Raw genomic sequence first — 27,149 nt, 5'->3', positions numbered from 1 at the left:
CTCCTGTGCATCAGAAAGTAAGGCGTATGCCTTTTGAACTGAGGGACGGGCCGTTTGAGGAGTTATAGAAGTTATGGAAAGCTGGGTTAATCTTCCCTGTTTAGCACACAGAATGGTGTTCACAAATTGTTATCATGAAGAAGAAAAATAACCAGATCCAACTGTGTAGATGTTAGAGAGCTGAATTAGCAGACGGTTAAGGATTACTACCCGTTGCCATTTATTGACCAGATTTTGGATCAATTAGCAGGTAGGGAGATATTTTCGTTTATGGATTGCTTTGCAAGATACAACCAGATGGCATTTGTAGAAGAGGACAAGTTGAAAACAACTTTTATTACTGTCTTTGGTACTTTTGCGTACCATGTGATGGCCTTTGGTTTATGCAATGCACCTGGATCATGGCAATGAACAACAGATAAGACCTTTGGTGACATCTCCCCAGATGAGTTGAAAGTATTTATCGATGACCTGGGGGCAGCCGCTGTAAGGGAAAGGATGTTGATTATTTTAAGAAAGTGTTTTGAGTGTTGTAGACAAGTTTGCATCGCTCTTAACCCACGGAAGTGTGTCTTTGGAGTGCCTTATGGGCTATTGCTAGGCCATGTGGTCAGTTCAGTAGGAATTGCAATTGACCCTAAAAATATCAAGTTCATAGTCGCTATGAGTCCACCACGCACTCCGAAAGAGGTTCATAGCTTTCTGTCATCGATAGGGTACTATCGGAGGTTTATAAATGCCTTGGCAGAAAGGACGTTGCCATTAATGAATTTATTATCCTTTAGCTGTCTATTTGAATGGAGCGATCCTTGTAAGGTAGCTTTCAAGGATGTGAAACAGGAGCTAGTAAAAGCACCCGTTTTAAAAGCACCCAAAAGAGGCGAGATGTTTTATATTTTTTTGGCAGCCACCATGCATAGTATCAGTTTTGCTGTTTAGCCCAAATTTGGGAGGAAAAGTGGTATCATTTGATAGCTTTTGCTAGTTGAAAATTGGGCATTTCAAAGATCAATTATACCTACATGGAGAAGTTTTGTCTTGCGATGGTCTTTGGGACTAAGAAATTCAGGCACTACATCCTCTATGAGAAGGTAGTCTTCTATACGAAGGTGGAAGGGCTTAGATTGCTTTTGAACAAGCTACAGCAGCCTGATTGGTTGGCAAAGTGGTTAATCACTCTGCAGGAATTCGATTATGAGATTAAGAGTAAGCCACCGAGGTTGCAGGGTATTGTGGAATGCCTTGTGGATTTTGGGGAGGCGAAAGAGACTTTGTCTGAAGGAAGTGACATTGTAGAAATGTTTAAAATTGATACAGCTTCCATTCCATCTTGGTATGCTACTATTACGCATTATCTATCAACAGGAGAGACTGGAGCTGGTCTATCAAAGTCTGAAAAGAGGAAATCAAACAACAGGCTTTGAAGTTTTCCTTGATCGCAGGGACACTATATTGGTAGGGTGTTGATGATATCTACCACAGATGTGTGATGCCTGATGAGGTTCCTTTCATCTTGGAAGAGTGCCATGACTCTGCATGTGGAGGGCACTTCGCGGGACGGTTGACGGCACAGAAAGCTTTAAGAGCTAGATATTGGTAGCCGTCCATCTTCCAAGATTCCTTTGAGTATGTTAAGAGATGTGATACTTGTCAAAGACATGACAGTAGAGAGAATAGAAAATGCCCACTTATGCCTATCATGGCTATCCTTTCATTTGAGAAGTGGAGCATTGACTTTGTGGGTCCTATCACCCCGTCCTCTACTACTCAGAAGATATACATTATAGTAGCCACTGATTATTTTACAAAATGGTCAGAAGCACGGGCGACGAGGCATGACAATGCAAAAGAGATTGCAAGTTTCCTTTTAGAGCAGATTATCTGCCGTTTCGGTCCACCGAAGGAATTAGTGTCGGACCGTGGAACCCATTTTTTGAACAAAGTGATGAAAAGCTTAACTGAATCTTGGCAAATCAAGCATAATAAAACGACTCCTTATAATCCGCAAGCAAACGGACAAGTCGAAAGTACTAATAACCAGCTTGTGGGTATCTTGTCTAAAATAGTATCTGAGAAGAAACGAGATTGGGACAGGAAGTTGGATGTGGCAGTATGGGCGTACAATACCACGTTCAAGCGAGCTACCGGCCATACTCCATTTAAATTAGTTTATGGAGAAGAGTGTGTGTTACCCCTCGAAATCGAGTTTCCAACCATACGGTTTGCAATTAACCACTCCTTGGGAGATGAGGATTCCCTTTTTGAACATTTCACGACCATAGCCCACCTGGATGAGCTAAAATTGCAGAGCTTATTACACCAGGAGGTGGCCAAACATCGGATGAAGCAGTTGCACGACCTTAGAGCAAAGAAGTATACCTTTAAAAAAGGGCAATTAGTTCTATACTATGATGCACGTAGGGAGCTATTTTCAGGGAAGCTGGAACCTAAATGGGATGGCCCCTACAAGATTGTTAGGCTAGGGAAAAATAGGTCTACGGCTCTATTAGCTGATCTACAAGGAGTAGAGTTTAAAAATAAGGTTAATCTTAATAAGATTAAACCTTATTAGTTCTAAGTATGTTAATATGGAGAAATGCATTGCAGGTCCATGCTGGAGATGATTTGAGACCTGCAAAAGAGCTTAAAGCTGGTTGATGGGGCGGTTAATTCCTTATTTGGAGCACCCATATCTGGAGTAGAGATACCATCAGGGAAAACTTATCTGGTGGAGCAAAGGATACAAAGTGATTGAGCTAGAAGACTGAACCTTTGTGTAGGAGATCAAATGCTTCTGCCATCACTGCTTACGACTATTGACGAGTATCCCTGTTGAGTTCAATGAAGAAGGGGGGATGGAGCCGTCAGTTCATCCTCTCAACATGTTGAATTTTGATTATCATAATTACAAGTAGAGGAGTTCGTGATGGCAGGCTCTGTAAACCCATTGTGAACGTATACATTATATTTTGATGGAGCATCCACGGGCCCTAATAAAAAAGGGAGTGTTGGAGTAGTAATCCGAGATCCCCAACGTAGAGTTACGATGAAGTTAGCTGCTTATCTCAGGGCAGGACTCACTAACAATATGGCGGAGTATAAAGCCTTGATTATGGGACTGCCTATTGCCAAGCAAGGTGGTATTCAACGGTTGTTAGTAAAAGGGGATTCCCAGTTGATCCTGAATCAACTAGATGGGACATACACAGTGCAGAATCCCATTCTTTGTATGTATCATCGTACTGCGATGACCTTACTTGAGGAGTTTGAGAGAGTGTATTTTCAGCTGATTCCACGTTACTGGAATCAGTTTGCGGACTCACTGGAAAATCTTGCTTATGAAGAAGTCATTTTCTTTAACTGTGGTCCTAGTTTGGATATTGTTATCAATAATGAAACAGGACCCGGTCGCTTGTGGGGAATGTTATCAGAGCATGCAACATATGGCAGACGACGGTTGATATGGGTGATGCAAAGAGTAGCCGAGACCAATCTACCGTTGTTATCCTGGACGACCCATAGGGTGATTAGACAACATGTTATGCGTATGCCTCTTGCTAAATATGCAGGAGGGATGGGTCATAACATTATGCATTTAGTTTAGGGCTGCGAGCCCTGTGGTTTTCCTCCTGGGAAAGGAGCTTATTATTGTATATGTGTACTATTTCGGGGAAGGATGTGTAGATGCTATGCTGTTTGATCTCGTTAGGCCAAGAGGGCCAGTTTTGTGAGGTTTTGAATGTTTTATTTCATTAGGCTAAGAGGGCTAGTTATCTGTTTAGTACAGGTGCGGTTAATGGTTTCTTGTTTTAGTTTTGTGCTAGACAGGTTTGAAGAAGAGCTTGGAAGGAGCCTTTTGTTGCGCGGAAGCTTCTCATGGTCCTATCCAGGTGATATCTCTCCTTAATGAGTACCGTGTTTTTATGCTATTTGTGTCTGTGTACTTGTAGGGGATTTTCTTTTCTTGTTGGGGACCGAGGCATGAAGTCCGAGGTTTAGGTTCAGAATGTTTAAGGGAGGTCTGAGTAGTCGTTGCCTCCTGTAAAGACATTGTTAGGCATTGAAAGACCTGTTTTAGAAGGGAGTCCTAGTGACCCTGTTCTGCTAGCCTGCTAGGCAGCCATTCTAGAAGTTCTTCTTAGTTGTGAGGCAGTTAGAGAAGCATGCCGAAGGAGAAATAATGATGATAGAAGGAAAGAAACCCTGAATATCCCAAAAGACAATAAATATATACAGAGGTGTGTAAAAAGGGATTCTAACCCCCTATAAAAATAGAAAAGAAAAGAAAGGAAATTTTATAAGCAGTTGATCATCGCCTAGCGAAGGCCTAGTAGGTTCCTGGGGACGAGTCAGACCCGGGGCCGATGCCTTGTCTTCCTAGGGGTGGCATCTTGCTGGAAAAGAAGAAAGTCAGGAAGGTTGAAGGGAAAATAAAAGTGAGCATAAAAAAAGGATTAAGTTTCGCCTTGCGAGGGCTTGGTAGGTTCTTGGGTACCGAGACAGGACCTGAGGCCGATGCCCTGTTCTCCTTGGGTCACTACGCTCAGCTCCCTCCTTTTTACATGTCCGAGTATGGAAGAATAAAAACCCTAAAAGAAGAAATGTGTTGAAAGAAAATACTTCTTGATCAGGCTATAGGAGTCCTCGCCTAGTAGAAGTTCCTGGTTGTGTTGTCCTTAGTTAGGTAGGTAGTTCAGACCACCACTTAGGGCAACCTCTTTGATAGTTCTTTTTAGTTTGGCCAGGTTGGAGCAGTTGGTTAGTGACTAGCTTTGGACCTTCTATCAGATTCTGCTAGGCCTACTCCTTGTGGATGTCATGCCTTGGTTTTGTCGGGGGTAGGGTGAGCATTGTGCTATGTTTAAGTGTGTATCTATTTTGTATCAGCTTGATGCTTCCTTCGCTTGTTTTGTGCAGATTTGTTGTGGGATTCGACAGGCTGAGTCGCCCTATCCTGTGGTCGCCAATGAGAGCGGAGTTTTGAGCCCGGGATGTGCCTAAAATTTGCCAAAAAAATCCAAAATTTAGGGGAAAAATATTTAACATCGAAGGCGGCGGCTCCAGCTAGGACGATTTTAAGCACCAAGTGAAATAAAACTCTTAAAAGGCGCCCGAGCGACACTTGTTCATTTTTGATAATTTTTAGACTGTTGTGCGGGTTGTCAAGAGTTGCCATCCAATGCAGGATGTCAAGCCGGATGCCCAAGATTTTTCAGAGTTCGATTTGGAGCCCAAATGGGGCAATGGCCAAGAAACCGGTCAAGATGCGAAGAGGTGAACAAAACTTGGGCAAAATGGGCTAGTGACCTTTGGGAGCCCAACTTTTAATGTGGCATGAAAGTTTCATGCAAGAGATGCAACAAATCGTGGGAAGAAGGAGGCGCCATCTGCGCCCGAAATTTGCGCTCCAAATGTTGATCCTCAATCTCCTGCCTATGAGCAACCTATCCAATGGACATTGGGGCTTGCCTACCCTCTGTATGCTGATCATTTCACCGCCCTTCGCTTGCACAATGATGGCCTAGATGAAGAACTGTGATTTTAGTCTTTCTCTCTTCTCCCTCTCTCTCCCCTAAGGGGTTGTTCTTGTGTGCAAGAGGAAAATGAAGAATGGTGGAGGGAAACTTGTCCGGATGAGACCGGATTGCTTCTAGATCAATGAAGACATGAAGATTGCTGATTGTGAAGATGTTGGACATTGAATGAGGATTGACACACAGTCCCGTGCCAAAATCGAGATCCCGAGACACAAAGCCTAAGCGGTAATTCAATTTTTATGAAGAAAAAATGAGTTTTTATGCTATTTGGTTGATGAAATATTGTTCCCATGGGCTGATTATGCATCATGATGTTGTTTGCTATGAGTGTTATCAGTTTATGCTCTGAAAATCAAGAAATTATAAGTGATATGACTGAAATTAATAGTATAAAATCCGTAAAACACACGTTTAAGGGAGAAAATGGGGGTTATTTGCAAGATAAAGGGGAAATATGAGACATAACATCAACACAACTTGAAATTTTGCTGTCAAGAAATCTAAGGGCCACAACCCATAATCAATTTCAATTTCTAGTCATTTTTTAATTGAAGAAAATAGAGGGAAAATACAAAAAAATGGTGAAAAATGGGTTTTAAATGGGAGAAAATTAGGAAACGATGAAAAGAAAATTCCAAAAAATTACATAAGTGTTTGTGCAATGTATAATGAAGGTAGAGTACGAGGTTGGCCTCGGTTTACCCTCATTTCTATGTTTCTATCCGTGTTTATCACTTTGTCTATAAAGAAATACACATAAAATGACTCTTACACCTATCAACAAATGCAAAACATTAAATGGTAGGGTGAGAGGGGAGTTTGAGCATCAAAGTATGATCTTAAATCTGATTCATGTGCTACATCATGCCTATAGGTCATTGTTTTAGAATAAAGGAAAAGGCAGCATGAGCGTAAGGCTCGGTGTCTCTCCTCGTTTCAGTACATAAACGTTAGTATGGAAATCATGAAAAGATTGGTTTTGCACGATGCACAATGCTGATTTTCTTTTGTTTGTGCACTAAACCATTCACATTATGCACTATGCATGGTTCATGGCATCAAAGGAAAATCTCCTAGGCTGCATAGCAATTGTTTTCTTAGGACTTTGACCCACGATTGAGAGTGAGAGGTTATCTCTTGCCGTAGGATAGAGAGTCGGTTTCCTAAGGGACTGTGAAGTGAGGAAGCATGGTATATCTCCTGGAAATACGAGAAATATAACAGAGAAGAGTTTGTGTTCATTTGTGCTATATGTTTAGCAGTGCATCAAAGGGCCAATCCCTGTGATGTAGGAGAGCTGCAGTGGGGCTCTGTGGAGTGCCTCCTATGTGCGTGTGACGAGGTGTTATGCCTATGTACTTTGGGTTCTCCCTCTAAGGAGTTTATAAAAGGGAAACGTTGGACTACAAAATGATGAAACTATAAACGCATAGATTAAGCTTTAGGGCAGTTTGTCCTTTAGCATTAGATTGACGCTCCTGGTCCACGAAGCCGTGAGGGTGTTTGTGTGTCATGAGCATGAGGTCCCGGCTGGTGCCATAGCCAGTGCCGGCCCATTTCAAGTCCCATCAAAAGAAAGTGTTTATTGGCTATAGTTCCTACTCATAGAGGTACTCTATCTATGATCCAGTCATTCATGATGTCTATACAAGTTGTGATGTTCAGTTGGTTGAGTTTGTCCCTTCAAAGAGGAGTGAGAAACAACTTGTTCTTAGGGATCCTAGTAATAGATGGAAACTTGAGCTAATGCCTTTGAATCCTCTAGCTTCTAAGGGACCTACTATTGAGAAGATTGCTTCTTCAACATATTCCCTACCGGTGAGTGCTCTAGAGACTTCAACAAAGGTAGAATAGTGAAAGGAGTATGGGCCTCCTTTCCATTGGGCATGTAATACACTCCACAATCTATGAATTGATGGACTTTTCGAGGAGTAAATTTGGTTTCTATGGTATTGGATCAAGAGGAGTAGCTTAAGACACTCAATCCTCCAAAGTTGAAGGCTCATATAGGTCAAAGCTCCCAAAATAAGGGTAGGAAAATAAGAAGAAGGATGATAAATCCAAGAAGGACAAGGAGTCTACTTGTCATACATGTGGTAAGATAGGGCATTGAAAAAACGATTACTTGGAATAATGACAAGAACAATGTAAAGAAGGATAAATCTATGATAGACTGTAGAGTAGTGGTGGCTCCCTCATCAGTGGCACTCTTCATCTAGAAGTTATTGAGTCTTCTACACTACATGCAACATGGATGGCCACTCTAATTGGTGGCAACTTTTTAGTTCCTATATAGGAAAAAGGTGATATGTAGCTTATTTTGGATGGACATGGCAGTGATTATACTTCAGAGGTTCTTTATGTACTAGGCTTAGGCTACCTCCTTTTAGTGAGCAAAATTTGTGAGCTTGGCCTCATAGAGGAATTTAATGCAAACTCTTTTGCGGTTCTTGATGGTGGGACGTTCAAGTAGATGGTGTGTCAAGTGCAGGATGAGAATGGTTTCTAAAAGATGCGGAGTTTTGCAGCTCTTACATCCTTACTTTTTCCTTTAGAGACAGAGATAGAGCTGTGGCATGCTCGGTTTGGCCACCTCAACTGCAAGTATTTTCAAAAGGCAGCTCGTGTGACCAACTTGTTTGTGGCTTTCCAAATGTTGGGGTGAGCCATTCCCTTTGTGTATCCTACATTTCAAGAAAACATGACCCTCATTCCATTCCCACCAAGGCTTCTCAATGGGCCACTAGATCCACATGCTTGTTTTCATTGATTTGTGTGGACCTATGAGAAATGAGTCTCTTAAGGGGAGTTTTTATTTCATGCTCTTTGATGGTGATTTTAGCAAGATGATTCACACATAGTTTTTGAAGTTGAAGTCAAAAGCTTTCTGTCATTTCCAAGATTGGCTTATCTTTGAGGAGAACCATCCTAGCTAGAAGTTAAACACAATGCAATGCAAAAAAGGTGAAGATTTTGTGTCCAACGAGATGGCTCCTTTGTGTGCAGAACGAGAGATTCATCAAGAGTATGCCAACACCAATACTCAAGAAAATGGTGTCTTGGAGCACAAGAATAAGAGTGTGATTGAGATTACTCAAATAATGATGGAGCATTGGCAAACACCATAGTGTTTATGAGCCATGGTCACTGCCATTCATATCCTCAACAGAGTCATAAACCCTGAAATAAGACACATTAGGCTTTCGTGCAAATAAAGCCTCTTATGAATCGATTGAGGATACGAATGGCACTAAAGCCTAATGTGTCTTATTTCAGGGTTTTTGGATGCTATGCCTATGTTCAAATCCGAGGAAGGAATGTGATAATTTTGAGTCAAAGTCCAAGAAGTAAGTATTTATTGCTACAGTTTGTAGTCACAAGGGTGTTGCATCTATAATCCAATGGTGTCAAAATAAGATAGCTATGTAAGCAAACCAAAGAGACAGTAGGGTTTGCGGGAGAGACGCAAGAGTGTGTATCGCAAATGTTGAGAGAGAAGGGAAACTAAGAAAACATCAAAGAAGAAGATGACGAATGTTGAATCATTAAATCAGGCTAAGTGAATCAGGTGGTGTCACTTGTAGGGGAATTTGCACAATAAAGGGAGTGAAATGCAGTCCTTTGGCAGTAGGATATGGAAGGTAAATGTTAAAGGGTGAAGGGTGAAGGAAAGGACAACCAATAATAGAGCAAGTGAAATGCAGTTCTCAAGAGTTGTTAGAGATGAAGGATATGTTGAAATATCTCCAAGATGATGGTTGCTTATCAAGGAAATCGCTAGGTGTCCAATTGGAGAAAAAACACAATAATATCCTATGAAAATCTCACCGCATAAGTGGCTATAAATAGGCAACTGCTAGGTAGCCCTTCAAGAGTGAAGAAAACACAAAAAAAATATTATTTGATATAGGGCTTGTTAAGAGGGTGTAATGTGCTATAAATGGCTTGAATTTCCTGTTTTGCAAACGAAGCCTGATAATGAGGCCACAAAAAACCAAGTAGAGATGGATGCAAAATCCATGATGTAATGTCCTCCTCATGGGGTGTGAACAATAGTGGAGAGGATAGAGAAAGGAGAGAACAATATGGAAGAGGGTGATAGAGTGTCAAAAGAAATGAATGTGTGAGATTAAGAATGAGGGAAGTCAATGCAATATTTATAGGCACAGACTGCCTTGAGTGGCACCCCAACTCTCTTGAGTGGTGCCCATTGAAGTCTCTTGAGTGGCACCGTGAAACTAAATAATGATTCAAGTATAGCCTTTTTGGGACTGTAAATGGAAACCATAATAGGAATGAAGTAGTGGAAATGTACTAAATGACTTGGTTTCTCAAGAAGGAGCGCAATGTTCTTGGAGATCCTAGTGACAATTGGACACTTGAGCTAGTGCCTATGGAGCATCCAGCTTCTAAGGTCCCTACTATTGAGAAGATTGCTTCTCTACTCGATTCCATGCTAGTGGATGTTCTCGAGACTTTAATCGAGGCAGAGCAATAGGAGGTGTATTGGTCTCCTACATATTGGTAATACACGCCATGATGCATAGTTTGATGGACTACTCAAGGAATGGTTGCTGCTATATGATGATTTGTAGTGATCTTGAAAGAACTAGGCACATTCATGAGAGCTTATATATACTAATTATGGGCTAATGACCCGTGCTATGAAAGATCAAGAACTGAGATCTATGGAGGAGGCATTGCACATTGATAGCAAGCCATGGAGTAGGAGTTAGAGGCTATTGAGAAAAATGGCACATTGCAACTTGTGCCATGACCCATTCATAGGGAAGTTATTGGATTTGAATAGGTCCTTAAGACCAAGTAACTCATTAATGGAACCCTCAATAAACAAAAGGCACCATTGGTTGCCAAAGATCTTGCACACAAGCCCGATGTGGACTTCAAAGATACCTTTGCCCCTAAATCTTGCATGGCTACTATTAGTACAATTCTTGCCCTAGCTAGCCATAAGAGATGGCCAATGTATGAGTTGGATGTCAAGTCCACCTTCTTAAACACTAATTTGTAATAACATATCTATGTTTAGTAGCCTACTAGTTCTTACTTTCAGATGGTAAGGTATACATGTTAAAGAAGGATCTTTATGGCCTTAAAAAAACTTCTCTCATACGCAGAATGGAAAGATTGATTCTTTTCTTCACAAGAAATTTGGGTATTGGAGATCTACATCTGATCCAAATTTGTATGTCCACACTTCAGTTGCAAGCTGCATGTTGTTCATGCTCTATGTGGGTGATCTCATTTTTACAAGATCATACCCAAATGATCAAGCAAAAAAAGGAGACACTACATGAGAAGTTTGATGAGTGACGTGCTTTCTTCATTTCTTTCTAGGTCATGCATTATAGAAAACCGAGAGGAGGACCTTCCTTTTCCAATAAGGATATGTGCAAAAGCTTTTTCACCATGTATGAGATGATGGAGTGTCGTATTATCTCTACTCTTATGGATCTGAATGGGAAGGCTTTGGCTCATTTTGATTCACTGATAGTAGATCCTTCCAAATATTGAAAATTAATTTGTGTTTTCACAAAGTACAAGTGATTCATCTTTGGTGCTCTGAGGCTAGACAGACTCAATATGGGCTAGTGATGTTGATCATGGGCATTCAGCTACATGTTATTGTTTTCTCCTAGATGTAGGTGCCATCTCTTGGAGTAGCAAGAAGCAGTAGACTATTGCCCTTTCTTCTATGGAGGCAAGTATAGAGTGGCATTGTCCACTACTTGTGAGACCATATAGCTTCGGGGATTATAAGGTGAGCTTGGTTTTTTGTAACCCCAAGCTACCATACTTTTATGTGACAATGAGAGTTGCATAGCATTGGTACGAAATCTAGTATTTCATGTGTGGACAAAGCACATAGAGATCCAATGGCATTATCACTTCATCTATTAGAGGATCTTAGCGAGGACCATTGATGTGGACTATTGTAAGACACATGATAATTTGGAAAATCTATTTACCAAGGCATTTTCTCAAGATGTTCTTTGTCAATAGTCCAGATTCTTGAGCCTGATTCTGTGTCTAGGATTTGAGAAGTGGTGTTAGCAATTTTGGCCGAGCATCGGCTCATGTAGGCACATTGAGTAGCAACATGAGTAGTAGGACCAAATAGATAGCACTGTGATGGGCAACAAACTGTATGGGCCATGGTGGGTAGATGCCTTAGATAATAGCCAGTAGCAGAATAGTCAAGTCCAATCGGGCTACCACGTGGTAGAGTGTCACTAGAATGAGAAATGAACCTTAATGATTTGATTAAACTTCATGAAGAATTATAATTAAAATTAGCTTTAATTCTGGTACCCCTAGCTCTTAGCATGGTGACATTGCATAAAAAATGAAGGATTTGACACTAGACATGCAATGGACAGGTGTATAGACTATATGGTACAAAAGCAATGCAAAAAGAGCAAGTGCAATGTGTAATTTTCATTAAATGGAAAGTTTGCACCTTAGAATTGAATGTTATACCCAATGAGAGAAACTCTCTTGGGGCACTTAATTTAATAAGCCTTGAGCTAAAGTTCCATCTAGTGAGCATCTCACTTATGACTAATGAACAAGCCATTAATTGGTCTTTAATAAAAAGCAAGAGCAAGAAAGAGAGACACTCCAAATGTGGGAGCTCCAATAGTCACAATGTGTGACCGGCCTTCCCTTTATTCAAATGTCACTGAAATAACAAATAATAAAGTGACAGTGATGGGCGCTTGCCTCCTGTAGTGTGAAGGTGTGGATACTCATAGTGTAGTAATACATGGGCGGCTAGGCGGAGGCACCTTTACCTCCAACCACCTCCCACTTAAAGGTGAATCTACCTCAATGAGGAGTGAGAAGAAAAAAGAAAAAAGATAGTACAACATGTACATAGATACAAGAGGATGAGGAAAGACGTCATCTCATTCAATGGCCATCAACTTCCTAGGACAACAAAGCACCCTGTAGAGAGGCTTTTCTTGAGCAAGTATGTAGGATTATGGTCAGTTGAGATCTTGATAAGGTCAACAAAATTGTCCCCAAAGAGGCCACAAATGAAGTGATACTTCACCTCAATGTGTTTTGTCTTCACATGGAAGACCGGATTTTTGGCTACCTGGATAGCACTCATAGAATCCGAATGCAGTGTAGGGATAACATCTGCAATACCAAGGTCAGCAACCAAATGGCCTCCTTGCAAGCCTCAATGGCTGCAACATACTCGACCTCTATAGTAGAAAGGGCCATGCATTTCTGCACCTTGGACATCCATGAAACAACACCTGTGGCAAAAGTTAACACAAAACCAAAGGTGGACTTTCTACTATCTTCATTTCCTGCATAGTCAGAGTTAGTGTATCCCACAACTCCTATATCCTGGTCGCCATAACATATGAACATATCAATAGTGCCCTTTAGGTACCTTATGATACCCTTCACGGCATCACAATGCCTCTTGCCATGTGTAGCTATATAGCGTGCCACAACACCAACTGCAAAAGCAATATCTGGACACATGGCTATCATGGCATACATAAGACTTCCCACTGTGAATGCATATAGAATCTTGGCTATCTCGGCCCTCTGCTCATCTATCTTGCGGACAATTGCGAACAATCAGCCTGTGATAGCTTCACATGAGAAGGAAATGGACAACCAATAGGCTTTACATCCTACATACAGAAGCACTCAAGGACTTTATGAATGTATTGTCTTTGTGATAGATAGAGTAGTCCTTGATGCCTATCATGCGTAATGCGCATACCAAGAATATGAGGGGCATATCCTAGATCTTTCATCTCAAAGCTCTTCTTGAGCTAAGTCATAAAAGCATCTAGTTCATCACGAGCTTTCCCTTACCAAAAGCATATCATCCACATAGATTACCAAAATCAATAAAGATCCATCATGGGCTTTCTTCCTGTACAAGCACGGATCCATAGCATTACTGCTATAGCCCTATGACTACATAAATGCATCAAACTTATGATACCATTCCCTAGGTGCCTGCTTCAAGCCATAAAGACTTCTCCTCAATTTTCACACTAGGTGTTCCTTGCCGCCAGGCTCTACAAAGCCCTTAGGCTTCTCCATGTAAATCTCATCATGCAAGTCCCCATGTAAGAAAACCATCTTGACATCCAATTGATACAAGTCCCCAAGTCAAGCTATGCAGCCAACTAAGCATAGGGTGGTCATATTAACCACAAGAGAGAAGACCTCATCAAAATCAACACCATGCTCTAGTTTAGAACCCTTTGCTACCGATCTGGCCTTGTATGCCGACATGGGATGTCCACGGGTACTTTTCCACTTGTACACCCATTTTCAAGGCAAATCCCTCTTGCCACTAGGCAGGGAAACTAGATCCCATATACAATTCTTGTGCAACGAGTCAGTCTTTAGACTACATAGCCCTCTCCCAAGAGTGGCTATCACCCCTGTGCATAGCCTCATCATAGGTGAGAGGCTCTTCTACATCTGTAACCAAGATATAATTTATGGAGGGCTCACAGCAGTCAAGAGTTCGTCTATCTCTAGTAGAACACCTCAATGCAGGCTATGCTGCCTGTCCAATATCATGTCTAACATCTTGTCTAACATCTTGGCCATGAGGATCAACTGGTGCAGGCTATCTAGCTAGCTCTGTGGGAGTAAGGGGATCCTCTTGAAAGATAACCCTACGTATCTCAACAATTTTCTCAGGTTGCATATATATTTTGTCCTGTGGAACACAACATCATGGCTACGGATCACTTTTCTGCATCTGCGGATCCCAAAGACAATATACCATCTCACATGCATATCCATAGCCAAGGCAAATGCATTTCACACTTTTAGGATCCAGCTTATGCATCGCAAATTAGCATATGAGGGAGGCTTTCCTGTCCATATCTCCTTTGCCGTGCCTGGAAGTCAATACCACTGCAAGGTGACCTATTAATGAGATGCACAGTAGTAGAGACTACCTCAATCCAAAAATGTTGTGATAAATCTTTTTGGCTAGCATACTATGGACCCTCTCCTAGATAATCCTATTCATACGCTCAGCCATACCGTTCTAGGGATGGGTATAAGGGGTGGTCAACTGACGCTTAATACCTTGCTCTTCACAAAACCTCTCAAAGGCACATGAGGCATACTCTTCCCTATTATCGGTCCTTAGGCATTTCATTCTATGCCCAGATTGATTCTCTACTAAAGCAAGCCGATGCTGAAAGATAGCCAAGACATCAAATTTCTACTTTATGGGATAAGCCCACACCTTACGTGAATAATCTTTAATAAATGTGCAAATGATTGAGACCCAATGAGAAGAGATATCTTCTTTGAAGATTCAGTTAACAGAATCTCAATTAGAGGTTACTAGAATCTCAGAGGAGAAGGAGAGGATGTCCAAAGAAGTCTAAGACTTTCAAACTCTTTTCGATGCAAAACTCTCAACCTTGCAGACTGCTAAAGACACAGTGGAATCACAAGCTTCCCAAATCAAGCAGTTGCAAGACCAACTGACACAGTCACGGTCTGTTTCTCCAAGCCCTAATGTTCCCTTGATCCCTTCTCTCTCAAAGCAGGACTTGGCAGTTCTCTAGAGACAGGCTACCTTGTGTCCTTTATTCCAAGATAAAGTGGAATGATTGCAGTCCAAGATGGATTTGCTATGGTCTACCTTTGAGCATTTCGAGGAATATGTTCCTCCAGACCATTCTTTCTTTGTCCACTATCAATTGCAGAAGTTGGCCTTTTACATGAAGCTTTCAATGATGGATCTTCCTCTTCTAGTGGATGGTTGGAGTGGGGCTTGGTCTCCTGAGTTACTGACAGAAGTGGTCTGTATGGTGTTTGAAGATTCTGTCACGACGAATACCATGTTGCTGTCATATATGTATCTGTAGGGAGATCTGTTGATTCCAAATGAAGTAGACATGGCCTAGTATGTGGGAGATGTGGTTTTACAAGCTGTTTTATATGTCAACTATTTGGAGTTGTGAATAGATGACATGTTCCAGAGTTACTTTTCCAAAGTGGCTACTTGCCCTGATAACTCCTGGCACTCAATGATTGATTCTATGGCCCTGAATCAACGGCAAAACATAGCTTCTACCTATGTACAGAGCACTAACCAACTGAGGGTGGATCTCTTAGCTCACCTTTCCAAAAATAATCCATTTGATTCAACCTTTTTTTATGCCTATTAAAGAAGATCTATCTTAGGTCCCTCTATTCCTAGCCTACTATATTACCAACAAATGGCTCACCGTTATGATAACTATCTTTCCCTTTATCAAACCAATTCAACAACAATCTTACCCCTTATTTTCCAACCTCAATCTTTTCCTCAAATTCCAATATTTACATATTGCTCTTTTATCGAAGATAGAGTATTTTCTCCTTCTCCACCATGCCCTTCTCCATCCATCCATGTACCTTCTACCTTTCCTATTTATCAATTGACACCTTTGCTAACTAATTCCCTAAAATTTTCAGCCACTCCTTCTTTAACCTATTCCTCCTTTTATGATTTTGCCTACCCATCTCTTCATCCTCTTTTACTTATTCCACTTCCATCTCTTGCCACTTCTATCTCTCAACCCCCTCAGTTGGTTGGTGAATATGAAGGGTTTGATCAGCAGATTACCAGAAGAAGACGATGGAGCTTGACTGGTTCTCTTACACGACCTCAGATAAACTAACCAATAATTCTAGGAGATTGGACAACGGCTAGTTAAGCATACCAGAACTACCTTCATTTTGCTCACTAATATTCATAATTTCTAGATCCTTCTGTGAGATTGGCAGCTCATTTTGCTTGGTATCTAGCATACATGCATACGCATTTCCATAATGATCAAAAGGCCATTCCAAAGCTTTGTATGAATGTCAATGTGAATATTGACTCCTACCAGCTCGATGTCCTTTATTTTCATGCCCTATGTCTCCCTAGCAAATACCTTGTTTTGCTAGAAAGGATGTGCTGCTTGCAGTTCTTTCAAAATCCTCCAAAGACATTTGTAGATGAATCCTTCTCTATGGATCATTTTCGGAAACACCAAGCCTTCAAAAGGGGTCATCTTCATTGATGCCTTTGCAATGTATCTTGGATGATTCTTAATGATATATATCTCTTTTTGGAGGTGTCATTCAGATGGTTGTGTTAGTGTTTTTGTATGTGTTGTAATAATTGTATGTGATGAGTTCGTGTTGATTGAGAATAACTTGTTCAAGAGCTCTTTTCAACCGATTGATGGTGGATGGAAAGCCTATGGTGGAAAGATAAAGAGAACCTCTTATATCATTTACAAATTTGTTATGGCTTTTAAATGATTAATCAGATGAGTTATTGAATAACGGGAGTTTTCCTTTAGTACTTTTTCTATCAGATACAGGTGATAAGTTGGGGTCGTGGTTTGGAGAGATTATTGAAGATCCTATGGAAGATAAAATAGAGCTCTTTAGTGAACTTATATTATTATTTTCCTTAGGTCGCAAGGACGCTTCCTTTCTAAGTGTGGGGATATGTTGAGAGTGGAAAAAGACTGAATTTTTGACTGATTTTTGTTGTTTTTGAGGACTGAATGATTGATTTTTTATGGATTTAGAGTGATGTATGGTTGTTAAAGGAAGTATTTGAGAGTGTTTTCAATGATATTGATTATGTTTTGGAAGTTCATGATGATTTTTAGTGAAGATGTGAAGCTCCATGATGTTTTGATAGGTTCTGTTGAGCTTCTAATTGGTTCTGTATACCTTCTGTATAGCTTCTATTTTGTTCTGATTGTCTTTTGTATGAAGCATGGATTGATGATTGATGAATATTGAGATATTTTGGAAGCTTATTGAATAGTTTTTGATAGTTTGGAATGGTTTGAATATGAGTTATGAGGTTTTGATGACCTTCTGTAGACCTTCTGTAGAGCCTCTGCCTCTGCTCTATCTCTATACTGTAACTGTATTGTAGCTGTTCTGGTGTTGTACTGTAACTATTCTGTAGACCTTCTGTAAGTGTTATGTAGAATTTATGTGTGACTTTGGGAAAGTTTTATAACCTTTGGAAAGGATGAATCTAAGTTCAAAAGAGCTAAAACAAGTGGAAGAAGCAGCTGTTGAAGACTGAAGAGAAGATTAAGTGACAGTGACAGTAGTGAGTTGTGAAAAGACAGTGTAGTGGCTCTGGTGACTCTTCATATCATACATACCTCTTGGGAGGTGCATCCACAACCTAAGAAGGATTATTGAGAGTTATTATGAGACTATTGTAGTGAGGATATGATGTATTATTGATAGGGAGAGAGAGATAGAGCCAGAGATAGCCAACTTTATAAAAACAATGTAACTGTACATGAGAGATTGAGAGAACTATGAAGACATTGAAGATGAATACTATGTGATTGATTTCCATTAAAAATATGGTGTATTCTTTTGTATTGTTTTTTATATTGATGGATTCTATGAATATGTTGAAGATTATGGTTGATTCTATCAAATCTGTGGGAGAAATCTACTATGATACTGCGTGAAGAATTGCTGTTTTCTTTGTTTTGATGATCAAAAGAATGAAATAAAAGCTTGTTGATATTACAAGATAGATTTTCTTGCAAGATAATTCCCTTTTCATTGGTGTTCCTCTTGGGGCTCCACTATGGCTCCTGAAGAAGCTTCCCAAGAGGCCTCAATAGGCATAGAAGAGAGAGAGCTTAGTTCCAAACCTTCATGGGCTGAGCCATAGTTGTGCTGTTCTTCAAACCCAATGGACTGAAATAAAGAGTGAAATGAGAGCTCCAATACCTATAGATGAATGCTGTGAGGTTTCCCAAGAAGGCCCAATGCTTGTGCGAGAAGGATGAGACCACCGGAAGCTCGAAAGGTGTGGCTATGGCTGCCAAGAGTGAAGACAAGAGTATAGGTATTCAAATTAATGCTGAAGGAGTGCCCAATCACGTTCAAGACCTCCAATATCCAAGCTTTGATACCAATTGAAAGGTGAGAAGGATTGAGCAAGAGAGCACAGAGGTGAGAACTATGGTAGATGGAGCAAGAGCAAGAAAGAGAGAGACTCCAAATGTGGGAACTCCAACAGTCACAATGTGTGACCGGCCTTCCCTTTATTGAAATGTCATTGAAATAATAAAGAATGAAGTGACAGTGATGGACACCCGCCGCCTGCAATGTGTGACTGGCCTTTCCTTTATTGAAATGTCATTGAAAGAATAAAGATGAAGTGACAGTGATGGACGCCCGCCGCCTGCAATGTGCAGGTGTGGATACTAGGTGGAGGCGCCTTTACCCCCAACATTTCCCTCTTGAAGAAGAGAAAGCCAATCCTCGTACTTCTAAATGGATGTGAGTGGAGGTCTTCTTGTGGACTTGATCATGCAGCCTCATGTACTGCAAGAACTAGCACTCAAACTCGTAGAAGGTTGGCAATCTAGGGAGTGAGATAATGTTCTAGATAAAATGAAATTATTTATCGAGCAACTTGTTCAAGAAGAATGATACCTAATTATTGTTTGACTTCGGGGAACCAATAGTGGAAAACTCAACAAGTAACCATCGATTTTTGTCCAAGTTGACTTTCTCATCATCCCCTTCCTTAATGAAAAACTTGTGAAGCTCAAAATTGAGATCAATATATTGAGCGTGATCTCAAGCCGCATAACGGTCAATGAGATGACTCCAACGCTCAGATGCAAGGGGAAATTGTTTTAATTGAGAGTGGAACTTAGGAAGCAACCCCTGCATTAACTCAACATTGGTTGTGACATTGTGGGCTCTCCATTGATGGATGTGATCAAGGTGAGCTAATCAAGGATTTGGCAAAGACTCAGTACCAATGATGAGGTCCCAAAGTTCAAGAGATTCAAGCACTTGTTGCATGAAGCATTAGGAGAAATGTGGACTCTCTTTTTAGCCTCTTAAGGGGTTTCTCTCACCTCTCTCTCTCTAAAAAGAGATTCCAAAATAATATTAGAATAAGAGATCTTCTACAATCAAGAAAATCTCGTATTTGTATTTTCAATAGATCTCACCTATTATTTTATTCTCAAACTGTAGGATAAGGTCACTTTTTCTCAAAATTCTCATAACTAAAAAAATACAATTCTACTTTTTGAAAAAATGGAATCAATCATTAATATACGACTCTTTAATGCCCTCATGACTTTTCAACATGAAAATATATTAGAATCATTCTCATTCTTGCTTCTTAAAAGGACGGAAGTTAAAAAACAATATAAAATGATGTACACATCATATTTTAAGATTATTTTTTACCCAGAGACACCTTTTTGACTTGACAGTTTCCTTGTTTTTTTTTTTTTTTGGACAAGTATATGCCTATTTCTAGGCATTTCTTCATTCCCTCTCAAAGGTCTAGTTTTGTCCAAAATTTTGTGTGCTCTTCTCCTTCCCTCCAAAATATGGTTTCTTGCATACGAATTCTTCTCGAGCAAGACTCAATACTATCTACAATACTCTCTATCCTACTACAAGCAATCTCATGAATGGTTTTGATAGCATTTGTTGAAATCAAATAATCTCTATCTACAACACTCTCTACTCTACTACAAGCAATATTCCTCTTCAGTACTGTGCTATAAGATATCTTCATCTTCAACACTCTATACTACAAGCAATCAAGTGATAATGGAGGTATCTTTATTTTTTAAATCTCTATGATGTTAGTATTCTTCATAGTTGTTGTTTAATCCTTAAGTTTCAATTCAGAGAGAGAGAGAGAGAGAGAGAGAGAGAGAGAGAGAGAGAGGGAAAGAGGGAGAAGGGGGGAAGAGAGAGGACTTTGTGAGATGATGTTAACCCCAACACGAAGAAAGAAAAAGGAAATAAAAAAGACACAGGGCGAAGGCGAAAAAAGGTAGCCCGACTGAAGAAAGAATAGGAGAAAAGGCCAAAAGCGCAAGGGCAACCTTAAAAGTCCAAGGCAAATGCAAAAGGGGAAAGACGCATTTTAAAATAAAAAGGCGCACCCTGAAATCTTCTAAAAGAGTACCGGGCTCTCACCCGTGCAATTTGTAAATGTAGACGGGCGATGGAAAGGAATCTAGGAAGATAGAAGGACAATGGGAAAAAGGGCCTAGGCTACGGCCGGCCATGTAAAAAAGAGGAAAAGGGGATGACCGCCCAAAAGAGATTTAGGGTTTTGTATATAAAGTTGAAAAGTGAATGAGAAGCTCATTCTTGTGTGTGGCCAAAAGTAGCTCTCCTCTTCTTTTTCTTCTTTTTGTTCTTGCTTGCTTGAGCTTGTGCTTGAGAGAGGGAGTGTGAGGGAGTGAGTGTGTGAGGGTCAGGGACCATGGGGTGGAGAAGCTCTCCATCTTCTCCTCTCTTCTTCTCTTCTCTTCTCTTCTCTTGTCTTGCTCGTGGCAATGGAGCTTGGAGCTTGGAGCTTGGAGCGGGAGGATAGAGCTTGCTTGAAGCTTGCACTTGGATCGTGGAGCTATTGGAGTGCGCGGGAGAGGAGGTAACTCGAACGGCATGGAGGTAAGCTCAATACACCCGTAGATATGGATGGCGCGTCAGTTATGTGAGAGGTAGCCATTAGTGCTCGGCTTGGAACGCTTGAAACAATAAGCGGTCCGTGGGTCTTGGTGGTTGAGTGAAAGCTCCCACATTTTGGTTCCGTTGCCGGGACCAACGGATTCAAGCCTTGAGCGCTTGTGCGCTTTGAATCGAGAATCAAAGTAAGGGGTTTCCCCCGAACCGGTGCTTGAGATAGGTAGGAAGTGACGGGGGTTGAAGATGGTATTGGATCTCCTTGGCAAGTAGGTTTTTTGTTTTTTTGAGATTTATGTTGTGAGATGGAGTAGCGTAGGTATTTACTTTGTGATTTGGATGCATTAGGGTAGGAAAAAACAAAGAAAAAGAAGAAAAACAAGCATCAGGGTTTCTGCTATCATAACAAGGCATGGGGGTTTGATTCGTTTGTCGATTTGCATTTTGGATTTTATTGACAATTCCCAGGTATATAGATCTCTTCCCCATCACTCCAGCATCATTCCTGTGGAATCTTGTAGCTTACAATAAGCAATACCTTAAGATTTTGGACGATTTCATGCTCAAAAGTACATTCCGGTCAGTGGAATCGGACACCCGATTTAGTGTCCGAGTCTCAGAATCGGACATCCGATTTTGAGAATCGTAAGTACTATCCGATCGGACCAACCCGTCAAATTTTGGGACTGGACCACTCAGACTCGGACTCGGACTCGGACCACTCGGACCAGTCCAGAATCAGACCAGTCCAGAATCGGACCACTGGGCCAATTGGACTACTAGGCCGATCAGGGACTCCGAAAATCGGACCACTTTTTCGATCCGACTCCTAGAATCAGACGTGACCAAAATCGGACCACTAGGCCGATCGGACCAATCCAAAATCGGACGTCCGATTCTAATAATCGGATTCCTAAAACATCAGACATGTATCTAGAACGCAAATTTTGATGCATCTAAACCCCGAGATTGACCCCAAAGGATACGTAGAGCTAAAGGCACATCACAAATCCATCACTGGGCTAAAATTTAGAGCACGTAGTTCAAAATTTGGCTATAAACGGTCCTCCAAATTGTGCATGGCTTTTACCGTAACGGCCCTGCGGGCCGGGGGGGACTGCCCCCCCCCCCCCCCCCGGACCCCCGTTGAGGGGGCTCTACCCCCTCCGCACCTCCCTCAAGTAGGTTGGAGGAAAAATGCGCGTCTCGATAGGTCCTCCAAATTGGACGCTAGTGAAGTAATGGCTCTACATGAGTATGAATTCTCACTTGCAAAGGAGCAGCCGAAAGCCCATACCCGAACAGAGAGAAACAGAGACCCTAGAACATCAGTGGGCCAATCTAGCCATCAAGGGAAAAAAGGCCACACCACAAGAACACAAAGACATTGTATTCATACCATGTCTAGTCAAAGCGAAATGCATTATTAGTAAGCTACAAATACCAAGATGACTAGACATGACACTCTTGACGAGAGATGTACCTTGAGTAACACTGCACAGACAACCCAAGACATTGGTGGAGAATCCACGTCTGGTCATGCAAGTGGGGACTCAAGGGCATCTGTCAGAAGGCTTAAATTTACAAGCCAGGACCTAGAAGATGAAGACATAGTAACACCTGCTTATCTTAGGGTCAAACTCACCGCAAAAAGAGAGCATACTATTGATGCTCTGATTGATGAAGGAGCAAATTTTAACATCTTGACCTATGAATCGTGGACCCTACTAGGACAACCAGAGCTCACATCGACTCAACTCTTAGCCCTTACGGGGGACACCCACAAGCACTCATAGAAAAGTGCAAAATCCTTGCGACAATTGAAATTGAAAGCTTGCTGTCCTATTTCATGTTTCCCCAAATAGTGCTAGTTTCGAGAAGGAAACCCTCCTAGGAAGACCCTTCAAAAGGGCGACCAAGTGTGAGGCCAACTATGTAGCACAGAGGATACACTTGACACTACCGGGTGTGAGTATAGTCACAACCTTTAGCAAGGGTGACCTCATTGAACCTCTGGGGAAAGGCAAGGAAGGCGCTGACGTAACAGCCAAACCTAGTAATGAGAGCAAGGAGTTGTGGGAGGAGTTGATGCAAGCACAGGTTGAACGAAGAGAACCAGTGAGTGAGGCCATACTTGAAACAAAAAGGTTAGGAGACAATGCCAAGGACGGGCTTTGGACTTACAAATATCATAGAAGACCCCAAAAGAACCCCAAGCCTTATAGACACAGGCATCGATGGAGAGCTAGCACAACGCCATGATGGATATCCAAGGCGTTGCTTCATGCTCAAGGGTATTATGCAGGCAACCGATGGATTTGGGTACCAAAACCCCCTACTAAATCACCTCTATCAGATGCCCAAATTATGTCAAAAGCAAAGAGGCGTAGGAGGAAACCTAAACGAAAATCCAAGTCTCGAACCAAAAATATGGGAGTGATTGAGCCCCACACGATTGAAGTCAAGAAACCAAACATGACCTATCAAAAAGTAGATCCTCAGCCTAGCGTGCTTAGCAAGCAGATATCAGAGGTAACTGTTGAGCGTACACTAGGTCCACTAGTGCCCAAGGAGCCTTTGACTTTCCAAGAGGATAATAAGCACCACATGCACAACATTGCGCATGATAAGGCAGATTGCTCAACAAAGCTAATGATAGAATCGTCTAACAATCACGAGCAAATTCTCTAGTCAGTGCCAAGTCCATGTGGGAGTCCCAAATCTCCCACATCCTCTTTACCTAAATGGACACGGGAAGCACGGCAGCGGCACCCTCGTGCTGCTGCTCAATCTGCACAAGTGAATGCGCAAAGGGCAACAAAAGACACGACCACTTTTGATCGCCCTAGGGACTTGACACCGCAGCCTACCAATGGTAGCCCGTCCACTGTACTGGCCACCACTACTTCCAATCAGGGACCCCAACAGTCACAGCCTTGGGCCATGACAATGCCCCTTGCGAAATGTGTCCTAAGTAGCTTACTTGTGAAGGAGGTGTCCCGACCTACCTCCTTAACAACTCCAGCACTTCCAAAGCGCCTACAACCTGGGCTGGAGGAGTTGAGCATAGGGGAACGGGCGAAAGAGCTAGACTCCCCCAAAAGGGAGCCAGTTGTATCCACGCAACCTGGCAAGGCTGTTCCGCAAGCCACAACTAGGTCCCATGAGGACACACTAGAGAAGGGAAATGCTAAGGCCCAACCAAGCACATTAGCGATCGACCTAGTCCCAAGGTCCTGAGCCGTTAGATGCACTTGCACTGACCAAGAAAAAGAGGAGAAAATAGCTAAAAACAACAATAGTTGCAGGTGGTTGTGGACCCCAAGAACATTGGGACGAAGAGTGTTGGAAAGCTGATGAATAAAGCATCGAGTCCATCCACCAATGAGCCCACTGATGCCTCTCCTAATAGTGGTGAAACTTCAGACACATCCGTGTGCTCCGACAAATCAAAGCAGTTGTTACCATCAATGGCTACTTGCAACACTCTATCCACTGACAATAGAACTCGCATTGACAAATCAAGGGTGGATACAACACTGTCACGACGGGATGACTAATTCACACCAGTCACACCCAAGGAGAACCATGACGCAATAACGAAGCCTCAAGAGAAACATGGAAACCCCAAGAGCATGAGCAATCCTAGCGTTGACCAATCTTTCTCACATAGGCCTGAACCCCCAGCTATGCTAAAGCCTAGACAAACTCCTAGAACCTTGCATGAGATGGCAACCAAGCAAGCCCTCGTTGAACATAGAAGTATCACATAATGCTTAGCTGAGTTGGATGCTAAGGCTCAAGGTGTTCGCACAAGTCTACGTCCTTGCGGATGTGGGCACAATCCCCAAGGAGCAGCTTGAGGATTACTTGCCCTTTCCTCTATCCTGGGAAGAGCAAGAACATCTTAATGAGCACTACGATAGGATCTTGCATGAACGCATGCGACTCATCTCTGACGAGGAAGACGATGAGCTGCACTTAATTGTCACGTTCAATGATGTGCTCTGCCAACCAAATCTCTTAGAGATAGAGCAACTAAAGCAACTAACAGAGAGCCAAAGTCAATTTGTACAGCGTTGTGTGAAAACCATGTTGCAATGGCCGAACTAGGAGCTCAGATCATGACAGTATCTGAGGAGCGATTGGCCAAATGGCGGTCTCAAAGAGACCCAACCTATGTGGCACCAACTTCCCTTCGTGTGCTGACTGCCATTTGGGGTATGAACTTAGCTGAACCTAGCCAAGAAAACTCTCTGTTTGATAAGGTTCTCATTGAGGAGGAGTTACATGTTGCTAGTAGACTCGGACAAGGGTCCATGCTGCTCAATGTCGCAAAATATCTATCGGTATTAAGTAAGCTGTCACGAGTGCTAGATGCATGTGCCACGCTCCAGTACAACCCCAAGTTCTACAATTGGTTCTTATCCTCGTAAAGTGACATGGATTCATAAATATGTATATAAACACTTATTTGTGTGTCACCGTGTATAAACAATATCAACACACACAAGCAATGATAGTCAAGCGCAGGGAGAAGAGTTGGGTCTGACAGGCTAAGCTCCTCAAGTCCTCCTCTCATCATGCATTTAAAAGCCATGTGACCATCCCCACCTCCAAGTGAAGGGCATGCAACCCACACTATTGCCATAGGAAGCCTTGATCAACAACTCTGATGGTGTAGACAGGGTCTAGTCCCTTTCTATACACCTTCTTCCCTTTCCGGTCTATCCTTCCGAGGAGGAGCCCTTCCTAAATCCATGACCGCCAGCCGACATAACTCGGCGTAAACCAAGATCTGCTAATGGCAGGAGGCTAAATATATATCATGGGGGCCATCCCTCTACAACAACATTGCATGCCCCACCCCTCCCCTTCTCGTCCTATGCGCTTGATAACTTGCACTATAATCCCTTACATATGAATGGTCTTATCATGTGACAAATCCTAATCCTTGATTCGCATCTTATAGGCCCCACGTGAGGAAAACATGGAGAGCCAAGGGCAGCTAGCTTGCAAGGATGCTCTCCGCAGCTGAGGGAACATGCAGCACATGCCCCTCTACTGGTGCACTATGTGCCCACTCTTAAAAGGTACGCCAAGAAACGCGGCCCCAAGCGACACCGCCCCGGACGAAGGTCGTAGAACTTGTGGGCCAGGGGAGCAGACGCTCAAGGAGTCGCACACAATGTGGCAACACCAGTGGCACAAACCCCAAACGTATGCTCGGGCACCAAATGCTCAAGGGCAAAAAAGGCGGCCCGGAATAGGGAAGAATTTAATGAACTGTTTAAAGACATTTTGGAAATGGTTGTGACTCGGGACTACACCATTCATGTCCCAGCCAATGTGTTTCCTGCCCAACCTCATGGGAGCCCCGCACCAGCACCGCCCTGGTTGCCTGGCCAACCGGACTCACCCCGCCTAGTACCTATCGACTAAGCCCCTATGATGTACAAGTAGCTTGACAAGTCATCAGGCCATAACTTTTTGTTTTTGAAGAGTAAAGGGGCGAGATCCCCACTTGTACACACTTCCTTCACCTACCGTTAATGTATGCAACCTTAACAAGTAAGGGGATGGGCATCATAGCATTCTGAAAAATTATGTCTTAACATGATTGCATTGGTTCGATGTACTTAACGCAATCGAGCATATACTCTCACAAAGTGACAAGTGGATGCAGAATGACACATGTCAATGTCTAGAAGTGTTTAATATCCAAGTCACCACAAGACCACCAACCCCACAAAGAACCATTATGGAGGAAGTGACAGGAATACCAAGAAACAAAAGCCATGACGGAAACGCCACTGGATGAGAACCCAATAACAACTCTACAAAAAAATCACATATTGCAACTGAGAATGGCCAAAGCATAATCATCGATTACCTTCTCCTTCTTGGCTAAACTCTATGTTCAGGCAGGAGCCACGCTCTCAACAAGGGCGAACATCTCTTCATCATCCAAGGTTCAATTCACAAGATGCTCTGCCCTTGTCCATGCATAGCTCACTCCAAGTGCTACCTCAATTGTTCGATGTCTCACATGTTATGAAGAGGTTTGCAAAATCTCAAGTGTATCTCTTCATCTCA

The sequence above is a fragment of the Lygodium microphyllum genome, chromosome 11, assembly GCF_053477565.2.
Source record: "Lygodium microphyllum isolate KBCC chromosome 11, Lygodium_microphyllum_v1.1.10, whole genome shotgun sequence".
Taxonomy (NCBI): Eukaryota; Viridiplantae; Streptophyta; class Polypodiopsida; order Schizaeales; family Lygodiaceae; genus Lygodium; species Lygodium microphyllum.
The sequence above is the reverse complement of the archived record's forward strand: the minus strand, read 5'-3'. Positions refer to the sequence as shown.